Genomic DNA, 15,114 nt, shown 5'->3' on the forward strand with positions numbered 1-15,114 from the left:
CAATTTACTGTCCAAGAGAGGTAATTTTGAGAATGAAGGGGGCACTACTAATCATTATATTGTGACAGGTATAAATGGAGACTGTTCTGGCAAATCAAGATGTATGGTTACCTTACATGTAGAGCTGTTGTGAATATCAAATGAGGGTATATATGTAAAATACTTATTTGGGGCCAGGCACGGTGGCTCATGCCTGTAATCCCAGCACTTTAGGAGGCCGAGGCGGGCAGATCACCTGAGGTCAGGAGTTCAAGGCCAGCCTGGCCAACATGGCAAAACCCTGTCTCTACTCAAAATACAAAAATTGGCCCAGTGTGGTGGCGGGCACCTGTAATCTCAGCTACTTGGGAGGCTGAGGCAGAAGAATTGCTTGAACCCAGGAGGTGGAGGTTGCAGTGAGCCAATGTTGCACCACTGCACTCCAGCCTGGGTGACAAAGTGAGACCCTGTCTCAAAAACAAAAAAACAAACAAAAAAAACCAAAACTTATTTGGGAGGCTGAGATGGGAGGATCACTTGAGGCCAGGAGTTTGAGACCAGCCTAGGCAACATAGAGAGACACCATTTCTTGAAAAAAGAATTAACCAGGCTTAATGCCATGCACTTGTAGTCCCAGCTACTCAGGAGGCTGGGGTAGGAGGATTGCTTGAGCCCAGGAGTTTGGGGCTGCAGTGAGCTATGACCATGCCACTTCACTCCAGCCTGAATGACAGAGCAAGGCCCTGTCTCTGAAATAAAAATTGACTCTTATTTTTCTTTTTAACATATGTATTATGTAATATTGGTGGCTGTATTATATAAAATCAGTTCCATACTTATAAACATTTTGGTTGCTTTCAGTTTTATTTTTAGTGAAAGATGGATACATTTATCAAACAATGCTGCAAAGAACATACATCTGTAGTACCTTGTACATACATCTTGTACTTATAGCTTTCAATACAAGAAGTAGAATTGCTGGGTCAAAACAATTTGATACATCTAAATAAACTGCCATCCAAAGAGACTGAATGTGTGGTGTAAGAGTTTTCCTACATTTTCTCTAACTTCGGGTTGTCAATCAAGATCAACTTTTTAAATAAATACTCAGAAGTAGATGGCTGATTGTATGTTATATTTTTCACTTTTTGAAGAACCTCTATGCTGTTTTCCACAGTGGCTGTACCATTTTACATTTCCACCAACAGTGAACAAGTGTTCCAATTTTACCACATCCTTACCAACACCTCTTATCTTTTGTCTTTTTGGTAACAGTCATTTCAACAGGAGTGAGGTGATACCTCATTGTGGTTTTGATTTATATTTTCCTGATGATTAGTGGAATTGAACATTTTTAAATATACCTATTGGCCATCTGTATGTCTTTATTTGGAGAAATGTATATTCAAGTCATTAGTCCATTTTAAAATCAGGTGTTAGTTTTTTTGCTGTTGAGTTGTGGGAGTTCTTTATTTCAGAAATTTTATCCAATAGAATTGACATCAGGATCTCAAAGACATATTTGCACTCCTATGTTCATTGCAGCACTATTCATAATAGCCAAGATGTGGAAACAATCTAAATGTTCATCAACAGATGAATGAATAAGAAAATGTGGTGTATATACACAATAGAATATTATTCAGCTTTAAAACAGAAGGAAATCCTGAATATGTGACAACATAGATGAAACTTAAGGACATTATGCTAAGTAAAATAAGCCAGCCACAGAAGGACAAATATTGCGTGATTCCACTTATAGGAAAAACCTAAAATAGTCAAATTTATAGAAGCAGAAGGAGGAGAAGAGAAAACAGGGAGTTGCTAAAGTTTCAGTTATGTGAGATGAATAAGTTCTAGAAATCTGCTGTACAACATTGTGCCTATAGTTGACAATACGGTATTGCATACTTAAAAATCTGTTAAGAGGGTAGCTCTCATGTTAAATATTCTCACTACAGTACAATAAAAATTAAATTTGAATGTAAAAAAAGATCAACTTTCTGACTTGCTGTCAGGAAGTAACTACTGTAGACTGATCCACCGTCTTCCACCCTAACATTTAAGACCCCTGGGAGTCAGGTCTCTTAGTGATTAGTGGTTAAACAAAGACCAACCATCATTGGTATCTGCAGACTTCAATCTGCCTTTGTATCTGGCTGCACCACAGAGACACTTATTAGTTTCAAGGTTAACTCCCCAGGATAGTGAAAACTGTCATCCCTAAAGTCAGATGTTTTTGAAGGCAGATAATAATAGTAAGTGAATGTATTAAATTGATAAAAACAACAAAAATGTATTGAGGTCTTTTGACTTTAAAAATTGGCCATGGGAACCAAGGACTGCAAAGAATTTCTTTGTTAAGAAGCTGGTTTTTCTACTTTGGTGAAGTTGGAGTTGGTTGCTTTGAGTGCTCCAAAATGAGCCAGTCTCTCTGGTCTAGAAGAGAAGCATACTCCTCTACAAAATATTTTCCTCCTTGGACTGCATCATTCAACATACAATATCTAATAGACTGTAAATAAGCCTAAATTTCAAATGATTGCAACCTTAACCCTGTTATTAGTGTTTCTGTCTCTCTTCCCTTCACTACCAAGGTTTCAAAAAGTATAGTCTACTTTTACTTTATCTGCCTCCTTACTTAGTCCTTATCATTCAACCTATTGTATGTATTAAACTACAGGGAGACAGAGATCTCCCTACCCTAGGTAGAAAGAGGATAATTTAGTATAAAAGTGGATTGAAGTAGATTTATTTGTCTGCGGAAACCACCAGGGAAAGCTGTAAGAAGCCACCTTCAGTCTTCCCAACTTGACTTTGGCCTTGAACCTCTTGTGGCTCTGGCAGGATGAAGCATGGACCCTGGGGGATGTGCAATAGGGTAAAATAGAAAAGACAAAAAGACAAAGATGGGGAAAGGAATTCCCAGGTGCCCATCTGGGGATAGCTCTATATTAGCTGAAATGCAATGAGATGTTACTATGAAATGCTTTTCATTATCTTCTGCAAAGAGTGTGACCGCCGAATATTATTTCTGAGTGCTTACATACATCTTTTCATTTCATCCTCACAACCACCCTGTGAAAGGGATACTATTATTCTTTTGATTTTACAAGTGAGGAAAGTAAGGCTCAGAAAGGTCAATGAGTTTGTCCAAGGTCACATGGCTAGTAAATATTGAGGAATGATATTAATGTATCCCTATTAGTGAGATTGTTAGTTTTCATAATGAGTTTACACTTAAAGTCCTTTCTAGATTCCAGAGGTGTAACCACAGAATAACTTCTTGCAGTTGCCCTGCCTCACTTAGGATATTTAGGCTGGGTACAGGGGCTCATGCCTGTAATCCCAGCACTTTGGGAGGCCAAAGTGGACGGATCACTTGAGGTTAGGAATTCTAGACCAGCGTCGCCAACATGGTGAAACCCCGTCTCTACTAAAAATACAAAAATTAGCTGGGCATGGTGGCATGCGCCTGTAATCCCAGCTACTCAGGAGGCTGAGGCAGGAGAATCTCTGGAACCTGGGAGGTGGAGGTTGCAGTGAGCTGAGATTGCACCACTGCACTTCAGCCTGGGCAACAGAACAAGATTCTGCCTTTAAAAAAAAGAAAAAGAAAAAGAAAAGAACAGGATAGATTTAGACAAGAGCCAGAGGTCCGGCAAGGAGTAGATAAGTGAGTGGAAAACCAATGGGAAGGGGGTGTGACAGCCAAGGGAGAAACATGACAGCATGCAATGTCCAAGAGAAATGAGCTGGGGTGGAGATTATTGATGGCTCCTGTTAATGTAGTTTGAGTGGCACTGTGGGAGCAAGAGCCATTGATGACCTCCTCAAGGCTCTTCATTAGTTTACCTTCTTCACCCATTTCTTAAAAAAAAATTGCATTCCAGTTACTCATGGTTGTTTTGTTCATAATAGCAAAAGCTGAAAACACTTTAAACATCCATCACTAAGGAATTGTTTAAATAAGTTAAGTAAATGGTATATTACTATTTGTGTTTGAAAAATATGAGGGGGTGTAGAAATAATAAAGGTATTTACTGGTACATGCATAGATTATCATTTAACATTTTTTATTTAGAAAATATATATATAATCACATAAGTAGAGACAGGGTCTTGCTATGTTGCCCAGGGTGGTCTTGAGCTCCTGGGTTCAAATGCCCTTCCGCCTCAGCCTCCCAAAGTGTTAGGATTACAGGTGTCAGCCACCACGCCCAGCTGATCTTTGAAAAGATATAAATGATTATATTGCCTACAGGGAAGGGAAATATATGGCTGGGACACGGGTGGGAAGGAAACTCTTTATAAATACCATTTCAAGATTCTAAACATTGAACTATTCATTACTTTAAAAGTAGATAAAATAAAAACAAATCAGTGTGTCTGGTAGCGCAAACCTTGACTCTCCTCTTCTCAGTCTATGTGATCCTTCTGACAGGTCTGTCTCATATCTCATTATTCCTTTTTTTTTTTCCTTTTTGAGACAGTGTCTCACTGTGTCACCCAGGCTGGAGTGCCATGGGGCGATCCTGGCTCACTGCAGGCCCAATGTCCTGGGCTCAGGCAATCCTCCCACCTCAGCCACTCGAGTAGCCAGGACTATTGTTGTGTGCTACCACACCCAGCTAATTTTTGTATTTTTTGTAGAGACGGGGTTTCACCATGTTGCTCAGGCTGCTTTTGAACTCCTGGGCTCAAGCAATCCTCCCACCTCTGCCTTTCAAATTGTTGGGATTACAGGTGTGCTCCACTGTACCTAGGCTTCTTTCTTTTTTTATTCCCACCTACATTCTGATGGTGTCACCTTTCCAACTTCAGTTCAAATCTCTGCTTAAAAGACATGTTCCATTGATGGTCCCTTGAGCTCCACAAAATTAATATATTCAAATTTTAATTTATCATTGCTCCCATCCCTATCTGTTTCACCATTTGTAGCCACTAATATACTTGAAATGTAATCATTTCCTCCATCAATTTACTGTTTCGCTATTCCCATATCCCCTTTTAGAGGACATGCTCTCTTATAATCCTGGGAGGAATTGCCATACATACCACTAATGTAGCTGTTCAACCAGAACTCTCAGGACAAAGAATGGGCACCTGATCGAAGATGGACTAATTAGAGTCTCTCTCCCGAGAGTTTGGAACTGAAACATAGAAGACCTGAGTTAGTCTCTGCTGGGTCCAAGAAAGCTGGGGCTGGGTTAACTATAAGATCACCACACCCAACAGAGAAAACCAGTCTGGAGAAAATGAGGCTGATGTGCTGAGAGAAGCAGAAATGAGAGACCATATGCCACCACCCAGAGCAGGAAGAGTCCAGTTCCCTAGGGTTCAGTCTGCTCTGGCTGAGGCCCAGTGAAACTTCTTGCTCTGGGCTCTGAGAGATACTTCTGTATCCTTCCTTAGCTAGCTTGATTAGGTTTCTGGTCACTGCAACCAAAACCTTCTTCAGGCTCTTCTCCTGGTAAATAGAGCCCTGGAAATCCAAGCCCAGCATTTTGGAATCATTCTGTAACCCTCCCCTTTTACCACCAGTCATCATTAAGTCCAGATGATATTGCTTCTTGATTCATCAATTCCTCCTCATTAAACTTCTCATTACTTCTCATGGACTTAACTGATTATTTTTTCTTCACTCTCACTTCCTCTAGTACACACTCAACATCATTAGCAGAGTAGATGTTATCATTTTAAATCCAAGTTTGTAAATTTTTTTCTTTTTTTTTAATTTTTATTTTATTATTATTATACTTTAAGTTTTAGGGTACATGTGCACAATGTACAGGTTAGTTACATATGTATACATGTGCCATGCTGGTGTGCTGCACCCATTAACTCGTCATTTAGCATTAGGTATATCTCTTAATGCTATCCCTCCCCGCTCCCCCCACCCCACAACAGTCCCCAGAGTATGATGTTCCCCTTCCTGTGTCCATGTGTTCTCATTGTTCAATTCCCACCTATGAGTGAGAATATGCGGTGTTTGGTTTTTTGTTCTTGCGATAGTTTACTGAGAATGATGATTTCCAATTTCATCCATGTCCCTACAAAGGACATGAACTCATCATTTTTTATGGCTGCATAGTATTCCATGGTGTATATGTGACACATTTTCTTAATCCAGTCTATCATTGTTGGACATTTGGGTTGGTTCCAAGTCTTTGCTATTGTGAATAGTGCCGCAATAAACATATGTGTGCATGTGTCTTTATAGCAGCATGATTTATAGTCCTTTGGGCATATACCCAGTAATGGGATGGCTGGGTCAAATGGTATTTCTAGTTCTAGATCTCTGAGGAATCGCCACACTGACTTCCACAAGGGTTGAACTAGTTTACAGTCCCACCAACAGTGTAAAAGTGTTCCTGTTTCTCCACATCTTCCCCAGCACCTGTTGTTTCCTGACTTTTTAACGATTGCCATTCTAACTGCTGTGAGATGGTATCTCATTGTGGTTTTGATTTGCATTTCTCTGATGGCCAGTGATGGTGAGCATTTTTTCATGTGTTTTTTGGCTGCATAAATGTCTTCTTTTGAGAAGTGTCTGTTCATGTCCTTCGCCCACTTTTTGATGGGGTTGTTTGTTTGTTTCTTGCAAATTTGTTTGAGTTCATTGTAGATTCTGGATATTAGCCCTTTGTCAGATGAGTGGGTTGTGCAAATTTTCTCCTATTTTGTAGGTGTAAATTTATTTCAAACTAAATGGCATATGTAATACAACATATGGTATTTGTTATATCATGGGACAAAATCAACTTGGGGTACCTTTAAATGTTAAAATTATAGTGAATTTATTTGACAGACTGCTTAGTCCATAATGCAAAAAAAATGCTGATGTCACTTCTTGCTTAAAGATCTTTTTTTGATCTCATGTTCCCTACATGATAAGGCTAAGTTTCTTTGCATGTTGTTTCAATTCCCATGCCTTCAGCCACAAGTAACAGAAAGGCCTGTCTCAGATTGGCTTGAACAATAGGAAACATTTATTATCTCAAATAGCAAGAGGTTACCAAGTAGAGCACCTTTATGTTTGGCTGATGCAGTGCCCCACAATGACATAAATGACTCCAGTTTGTACTATCTCTGCTCTACCATTCTTGGAGTATTAGAACTCGGTTTTCAGGCTAGATCCATTCATGGTCACAACATAGTAGCCCTACTTCCAAGCACCACATCTCAGACATCAACATCAATGGAAGAAAAGAGACTGTCTATTCCTTAGGTATCCTTTAAGAGTGAAGAAACGAGCTAGGGATGGTGGCCAGTAGCTGAAGTCCAAGGCTATAAGGAGGCTGAGGCTGGAGGATCCTTTGAGGCCAGGAGTTCAAGGCTATGGTCATACCTATGAATACCTATGAATAGCCACTGCACTCCAGACTGGGCAATATATACAGCAAGACACCATCTCTCTCTATATATATATATAAATAAATTATTATTTATATAGAGTGAAGAAACCTTTCCCAAAGACCTCCTAGGCAACTTTTCTCTATGTCTCATTGGCTACAGTGGATTACACACACACACACCTAAACCAATGCTAGGAAATGAAATAGATTATTATGATTGGTGTAGACTATCAGGATTTCCCCTGAGCTGGGAATAGGGTCACATTCCCTGAGGGATAGATAAATACTAAGCAGGCACTAAAAAGAGGCTGCCATGCATAGCATACAAGACAGCATAATCTAGCCCCTTCTCCATTCTCCTGGGGTCTCTTCTCTCATTGCTATCCACCCCACTTCTGAACTATGGGAGTTCTGAGTACATCTGTTGCACATTTTATGGCTTTGCAAATGCTGTGTGTAGCTCTACAATGCCTTTCTTTGCTTTACCTATATACTCTGTCATCCAACTACCTCACCCTAAGGTCAGCTACCTTCTGCCCTGAGGAATATGTTTGAAGGAGCCACAGACTGCAGGAACTGAAAATAAGCATTACTTTTATTGTTGCCTCTAGGCCCCAGGTTCACTACTACTGACAGTCTCCCCTAGGCCTTCCCTCTCATTGAGTTCTACCAGCAGCAATTATCTTACCCATATTACCTTTTACCTACTAAGACTCAACTGCAATTTTAGAGCCTGGGTTCCCCTAGCAACTTGCCCCGTGTGCTTATCTATGAGATAGCTGCATCATAACCTCTAGAACTAACTGGAGACTCACTACTGAGTAGCCCTCCTGGTGAATCCTGCCCTGACTCTGATCATTTCTTCACCCTGTAGCCAGAGCAATCTCTCATTTCTTCTCTAATAATGTTTTTAGTTTAAATCTATTTGAAAAGAGATGGCATGCCTGACATTCAACCTGTGATGTTAGAGGCAAAAAGATTTAAAAAAAAGTGTACCATTAGGTATATCCACACTTTTACAACCAATTACAGTAGCTAATAATATACCAGGTTCACATGTTAACTCATTTGATCCTTATAACAATCATATGAGAAAGGTACTATTTACTATCATTTCCATTTTGCAGATGATGATATTGAGTAATTCGCTCAAGATCACACAGCTAGGCAGTGCTGCCTTTAGGTGTGACCCAGTACATTCTCACCTATGGTGGCCATGGGAGAAACATCTTCTGCTAGAGGAAAGGAGAGGGAAAAGTAAAAAGGACTTTGTCTTGCAACTTGGGTACCAGCTCAGCCATGGTAAAATAAAGTACCACACAGACCCCTAAGGTTCCCAATTCCAAGCCTTAGCTCCTGGATGGCATTTGTAGATCTGCCCTAGGTCTGAAGGAAACCCACTGTCCTGAAGGGAGATACCTGACAGGATTCACCTTCTTACTAAAGGGTCCTTGTGCCTTGAATAAACATCAGCAGTAGCCAGGCAGTTGTTGCCATGGACCTGGGGCTCATGGTAGTGGTGGTGGACATGGGGACAGACTTCTGCTTGAGGGAAAGAGAGACTTCTGCTTGAGGAAAGGAGAGGGAAGAATAAAAAGGTCATTTTCTTGCAATGTGGGTACCAGCTTAGCCACAGTAAAATAAAGTACTAAATAGATTCCTAAAGTTCCCAATTCCAGGTCCTAGCTTCCAGACAGCATATCTAGACCCACCCTGGGCCAGAAGGGAACCCACTGCCCTGAAGGGAAAGACACAAGCCTGGGAGGATTCATCACCTCTTGACTAATGAGCCCTTAGGCCTTGAGTAAACATAAGCAATAGCCAGGCAATAATTGACACAGGCCTTGGGCCAGACCCAGTACTTTACTGGCTTTAGATGTGATCCAGCACAGTCCCAGCAATGGTGGCCACAAGAGTGCTTGTGTCACCCCTCCCCCAACTCCAGGCAGCTCAAAATGGAGAGACAGATTCTATTTGAGGGAAAGTAGGGAAGAGAATAGAAGACTGCCTGGTAATCCAGGGAATCCTCCCAGTTCTTATCTAAGACTACCAAGGCAGTACTTCTACAAGTCTGCAAGAGTCATGGCAACTGGGATTGGGGTGCCTCCTAATGCATATATGGCTTCAGTGACCAAAGACTTAGATCACAACACTCAATTGCCTTTGAGTACTTGGAAAACATTCTCAAGAAGTGTGAGTGCAAACAAGCCCACATTGTGAAGATTAGAATAAATACCTAACTCCTCAGTACCCAGACATTGATGAACATTCACAAGCATCAAGACCATCCAGAAAAACAGGACCTCACCAAATGAACTAAATAAGGAACCAGTAACCAATCCCAGAGTGACAGAGACATGTGACCTTTTAGAGAGAGAATTCAAAATAGCTGTTTTGAGGAAGCTCAATGAACTTCAAGGTAACACAGAAAAGGAATTCAAAATCCCATTAGATAAGTTTAACAGAAATTGAAATAAATTTTAAAAATCAAGGAGAAATTCTGGAGCTGAAAAATTCAATTGAGAAACTGAAGAGTGCATCAGAGTCTCTCTATAGCAGAATGGCTTAAACAGAAGAAGGTATTAGTGAGCTTCAAGACAGGCTATTTGAAAATACAAGGGCATGCTGGGAGTGGTGGCTCACGCCTATAATCCTAGCTCTTTGAGAGGCTGAGGTGGGTGGATCACTTGAGCTCAGGAGTTCAAGACTTGCCTCGGCAACATGGTGAAACCCCATCTCTCCAAAAATACAAAAATTAGCGGGGCATGGTGGTTTGCACCTGTAGTCCCAGCTACTTGGGAGGCTGAGGCAGGAAGATTGCTTGAGCCCAGGAAGTGGAGGTTGCAGTGAGCTGAGATCATGCCACTGCACTCCAACCTGTGTGACAGAGTGAGACCCTATCTCAAAAAAAAAAAAAAAAAAAAGCAGAGAAGACAGAAAAAAAAAAAAAGAATAACCCAAATAAGACCATATCAAGACATTTAATAATCAAACTCCCAGAGGTCAAGGATAAAGAAAGGATCCTAAAAGCAGCAAAAGAAAAGACATAAGTAACACATAAAGGAGTTCCAGTGGAAACCAGCAGGCCAGGAAACAGTGGCATGACATATTTAAAGTACTGAAAGAAAAAATGTTTATCTTAGAAAACTATATCCTGTGGAAATATCCTTCAAACGTGAAGGAGAAATAGAGACTTTCCCAGATAAATGAAAGCTGAGGGATTTTGTCAATACCAGACCTGTCCTATAAGAAATGCTAAAGGGAATTAATGAGCAATAAGAAATCATCTGAACATACAAAACTCACTGGTAATAGTGAGTACACAGACAAATACAGAATACTATAACACCACAATTGTGGCGTATAAACTACTCACTCATATCTTGAGTAGCAATACTAAAAGATGAACCTATCAAAAATAATAACTACAATAACTTTTAAGATACAGATAGTATAATAAGATAGAAATAGAAACAACAAGGAGTTAAAACTAAGAGGCAGGGATGAAGTAAAAGTACAGTTTTTATTAGTTTTCCCTTGGCTTGTTAGTTTGTTTGTTTTTGGAATCAGAGTTAAGTTACCAGTTTTAAATAATGGGTTATAAGATGTTATTTGCAAGCCTCATGGTAACCTTGAATTAAAAAACCCACAACAGATACACAAAAAATAAAAAGCAAGAAATTAAAACATACTACCAGAGAAAATCATTTTCACAAAAAGGAAGACAGAAAAGAAGGAAGGAAGGGAGATAAAACCAGAAAACAACAAACTGGCAGGAGTAAGTCCCCACTTACCAACAATAACATTGACTGTAAATGAACTAGCTCTCCAATCAAAAGACATAGAGTGGCTGAATGGATACAAAAACAAGACCCAATTATCTGTTACCTACACAAAACACACTTTACCTGTAAAGACACACATAGACTAAAAATAAAGGGATGGAAAAAGACATTCCATGAAAATGGAAATGAAAAAAAGCAGGAGTAGCTATACTTAGACAAAATAGATTTCAAGTCAAAAACTATAAAAATAGGCAAAGAAGGTCATTATATAATGATAAAGGCATCAATTCAGCAAGATAATACAACAATTATAAATGTATATATGCACACAACAATGGAGCATCCAGATATATAAAGCAAATATTATTAGAGCTAAAGAGAGAGAGAGATCCTAATATAATAATAGCTAGAGACTTTAGCACCCCACTTTTAGCATTGCACAGATCATCCAGACAGCAAATCAACAAAGAAACATCAGACTTAATCTGCACTGTACACCAAATGGACCTAGTAGTTGTTTACAGAACATTTCATCCAATGGCTACAGAATAAACATTATTCTCCTCAACACATGGAGCATTCTCAAGAACAGACTATTTATTAGGCTACAAAAACACTGCAATCATTTTAAGTATTTTCTCTGTCCACAATGGAATAAAACGAGAAATCAACAACATAAGGAACTTTGAAAACTATATAAACACATGGAAATTAAACAATGCTCCTGAATGACCAGTGAATCAAAGAAGAAATTAAGAAAGAACTTTAAAGAGTTCTTGAAATTCTGGCATGGCATTGATTGAGAAAAAATTTAAAATTTAAAATTTTTTTTTAAAAAGAAAAAATTTCTTGAAACAAATAAAAATAAAAACACAACATACCAAAACCTATGGGATACAGCAAAAGCAGTAGTAAGAGGAAAGTTTACAGCAATAAATGCCTACATCAAAAGAGAGGAAAAACTTCAAATAAACAACTTAATGATGCATCTTAAAGAACCAGAAAGGCAAGAGCAAACCAAACCCAAAATTAGTAGAAGAAATAATAAAGATCAGAGCAGAAATAAACAAAAATGAAATTTAAAAAACAATACAAAAGAGCAATAAAATGAAAATTTCTTTTTTTTGAAAAGATAAACAAAATCAACAAACCTTTAGCCAGACTAGGAAAAAAAGAGAGAAGACTCAGATAAATAAAATCAGAGATGAAAAAGGAGACATTATAACTGATACCCCAGAAGTTCAAAAGATCATTAGAGACTACTATGAGCAACTATATGCCAATACATTGGAAAACCTAGAAGAAATGAATAAATTCCTAGACACACACAACCTACCAAGATGGAACCATGAAGAGATTCAAAACCTGAAGAGACCAAAACAACGAGATCAAAGCTATAATAAAAAGTATGCCAGCAAAAAAACACCTGGGACTCTATGGCTTCACTGCTAATTTTTACAAAACGTTTAAAAAGAAGGTTGGGCGCGGTGGCTCACACCTGTAATCCCAGCACTTTGGGAGGCTGAGGCGGGTGGATCATAAGGTCAGGAGATCAAGACCATCCTGGCCAACACGGTGAAACCCCATCTCTACTAAAAATACAAAAAATTAGCCAGACGTGGTGGCAGACGCCTGTAGTCCCAGCTCCTCGGGAGGCTGAGGCAGGGGAATGGCGTGAGCCTGGGAGGCAGAGCTTGCAGTGAGCCGAGATCGTGCCATTACACTCCAGGCTGGGTGGCAGAGCGAGACTCCGTCTCAAAAAAAAAAAAAGACATTTAAAAAGAAAAGCTAATACTAATCCTACTCACACTATTCCAAAAAACAGAGGAGGAGTGAATTCTTCCAAACTCATTCTATGAGGTCAGTATTACCCTGATACCAACACCAGACAAAGACACATTAAAAAAAAAAAAAAGAAAGAAAGAAAAGGAAAAAGGAACAAAAAGAAAAAAGAAAACTATAGGCCACTATCTCTGATGAACATTCATGTAAAAATCCTTAACAAAATACTAGCAAAGTGAATTCAACAACACATTAAAAAATAATTCACCATGACCAGGTGGAATTTATCTCAAGGATGCAAGAATGATTCAACACATGCAAATCAAAGAATGTGATACATCATATCAACAGAATGAAAGATAAAAACCATCTGATCATTTCAATTAATCTTAAAATACTATTTGATAAAATTCAATATCCCTTCATGATGAAAACCCTCAACAAACTGGGTAATGTGTTGAGGAATATACCTCAACACAATAAAAGCCATATATGACAGACCCACAGTTAGTGTCACACTTAATGGGAAAAAACTGAAAGCCTTTCCTCTAAGATTGGGAATACAACAAGGATGCCCACTTTCACCACTGTTTGTTTGTTTGTTTGTTTGTTTGTTTGAGATGGAGTTTCATTCTTGTCGCCCAGGCTGGAGTGCAATGGTGTGATCTCAGCTCACTGCAACCCCTGCCTCTTGGGTTCAAGCGATTTTGCTGCCTCAGCCTCCCAAGTAGCTGGGATTACAGGTGCCTGCCACTGCACACAGCTAATTTTTGTATTTTTTAGTAGAGATGGGTTTTTGCCATGTTGGCCAGGCTGGTCGTGAACTCCTGACCTCAGGTGATCCACCCACCTAGTCCTCCCAAAGTGCTGGGATTACAGGTGTGAGCCACTGTGCATGGCCCCACTTTCACCACTGTTATTCAACATACTACTGGAATTTCTAGCTAGAGCAATCATAAAAGAGAAAAAAATAAAGGGCACACAAATTGGAAAAGAAGAAGTCAAATTATCCTTGTTTGCAGATGATATGATCTTATATTCGGAAAAACCTAAAGACTCCCCCAAAAAACAATTAGAACTAATAAACAAATTTCATAAAGTTGCAGGATACAAAGCCAACATACAAAAATCAGTGGCATTTCTATATGCGAACAGCAAACAATCTGAAAAAGAAATCAAGATAGTATCCCATGTACAATAACTACAAATAAAATTAGATACCTAGAAATAAGCTTAACGAAGGAAGTGGTGATCTCCACCATGACAACTATAAAACATTGATGAAAAAAGTTGAAAAGGACACAAATAAATGGAAATATATTCCATGTTCATGGATTGGAAGAATCAGTATTGTTAATATGCCTATATTACCCAAAGCAATCTACAGATTTAATGCAATCTTTATCAAAATACCAATGACATTCTTCACATAAACAGAAAAAAAAATCCTAAAATGTATATGGAACCACCAAAGACCTAGAATAGTCATAGCCATTTTGAGCAAAAATAACAAAACTGGAGGAATCACATTACTTGACTTCAAATTATATCACAGAGCTATAGTAACTGAAACAGCAAGGTACTGGCATAAAACAGAAACATAGACCAATGGGACAGAATAGAGAACCCAGAATAGAGAACCCAGAAATCAATCTATACATCTACAGTGAATTCATTTTCTTTTTTTTTTGAGACGGAGTCTTGCTCTGTCGCCCAGGCTGGAGTGCAGTGGCGCAATCTTGGCTCACTGCAAGCTCTGCCTCCTGGGTTCACGCCATTCTCCTGCCGCAGCCTCCCAAGTAGCTGGGACTACAGGCGCCCGCCACCATGCCTGGCTAATTTTTTGTATTTTTAGTAGAGACGGGGTTTCACCGTTTTAGCCAGGATGGTCTCGATCTCCTGACCTCGTGATCCGCCTGCCTCGGCCTCCCAAAGTTCTGGGATTACAGGCGTGAGCCACCGCATCCAGCCCTGTGAATTCATTTTCAACACAGGTGCCAGGAACATACACTGGGGAAAGGACAGTCTCTTCAATAAATGATGATGGGAAAACTGGATATCCATCTGTGGAATAATAAAACTAGATTACTATCTCTTGATATACAAAATATCTTGTATTTTGTATATCTTGATATACAAAAATCAAATATAAATGGATTAAAGACTTAAATATAAGACCTGAAACTATAAAACAACTAAAAGAAAACATAG

The 15,114-nt window shown here is 39.2% G+C and overlaps 1 long non-coding RNA gene across 1 annotated transcript in view; it reads right to left on the bottom strand.

Moving 5' to 3' along the window:
- Window positions 1–13,757: 13,757 nt before the first annotated feature.
- Window positions 13,758–15,114, bottom strand: part of LOC103890271 (uncharacterized) — a 38,278-nt gene continuing 36,921 nt past the window's right edge. The window contains exon 6 of the long non-coding RNA XR_008523343.2: window positions 13,758–14,967. This is a non-coding gene — a long non-coding RNA (uncharacterized LOC103890271). The remainder of the gene's footprint in view (window positions 14,968–15,114) is intronic.

This window comes from Pongo abelii, chromosome 2 (assembly GCF_028885655.2).
Source record: "Pongo abelii isolate AG06213 chromosome 2, NHGRI_mPonAbe1-v2.0_pri, whole genome shotgun sequence".
NCBI classification, from domain to species: Eukaryota; Metazoa; Chordata; class Mammalia; order Primates; family Hominidae; genus Pongo; species Pongo abelii.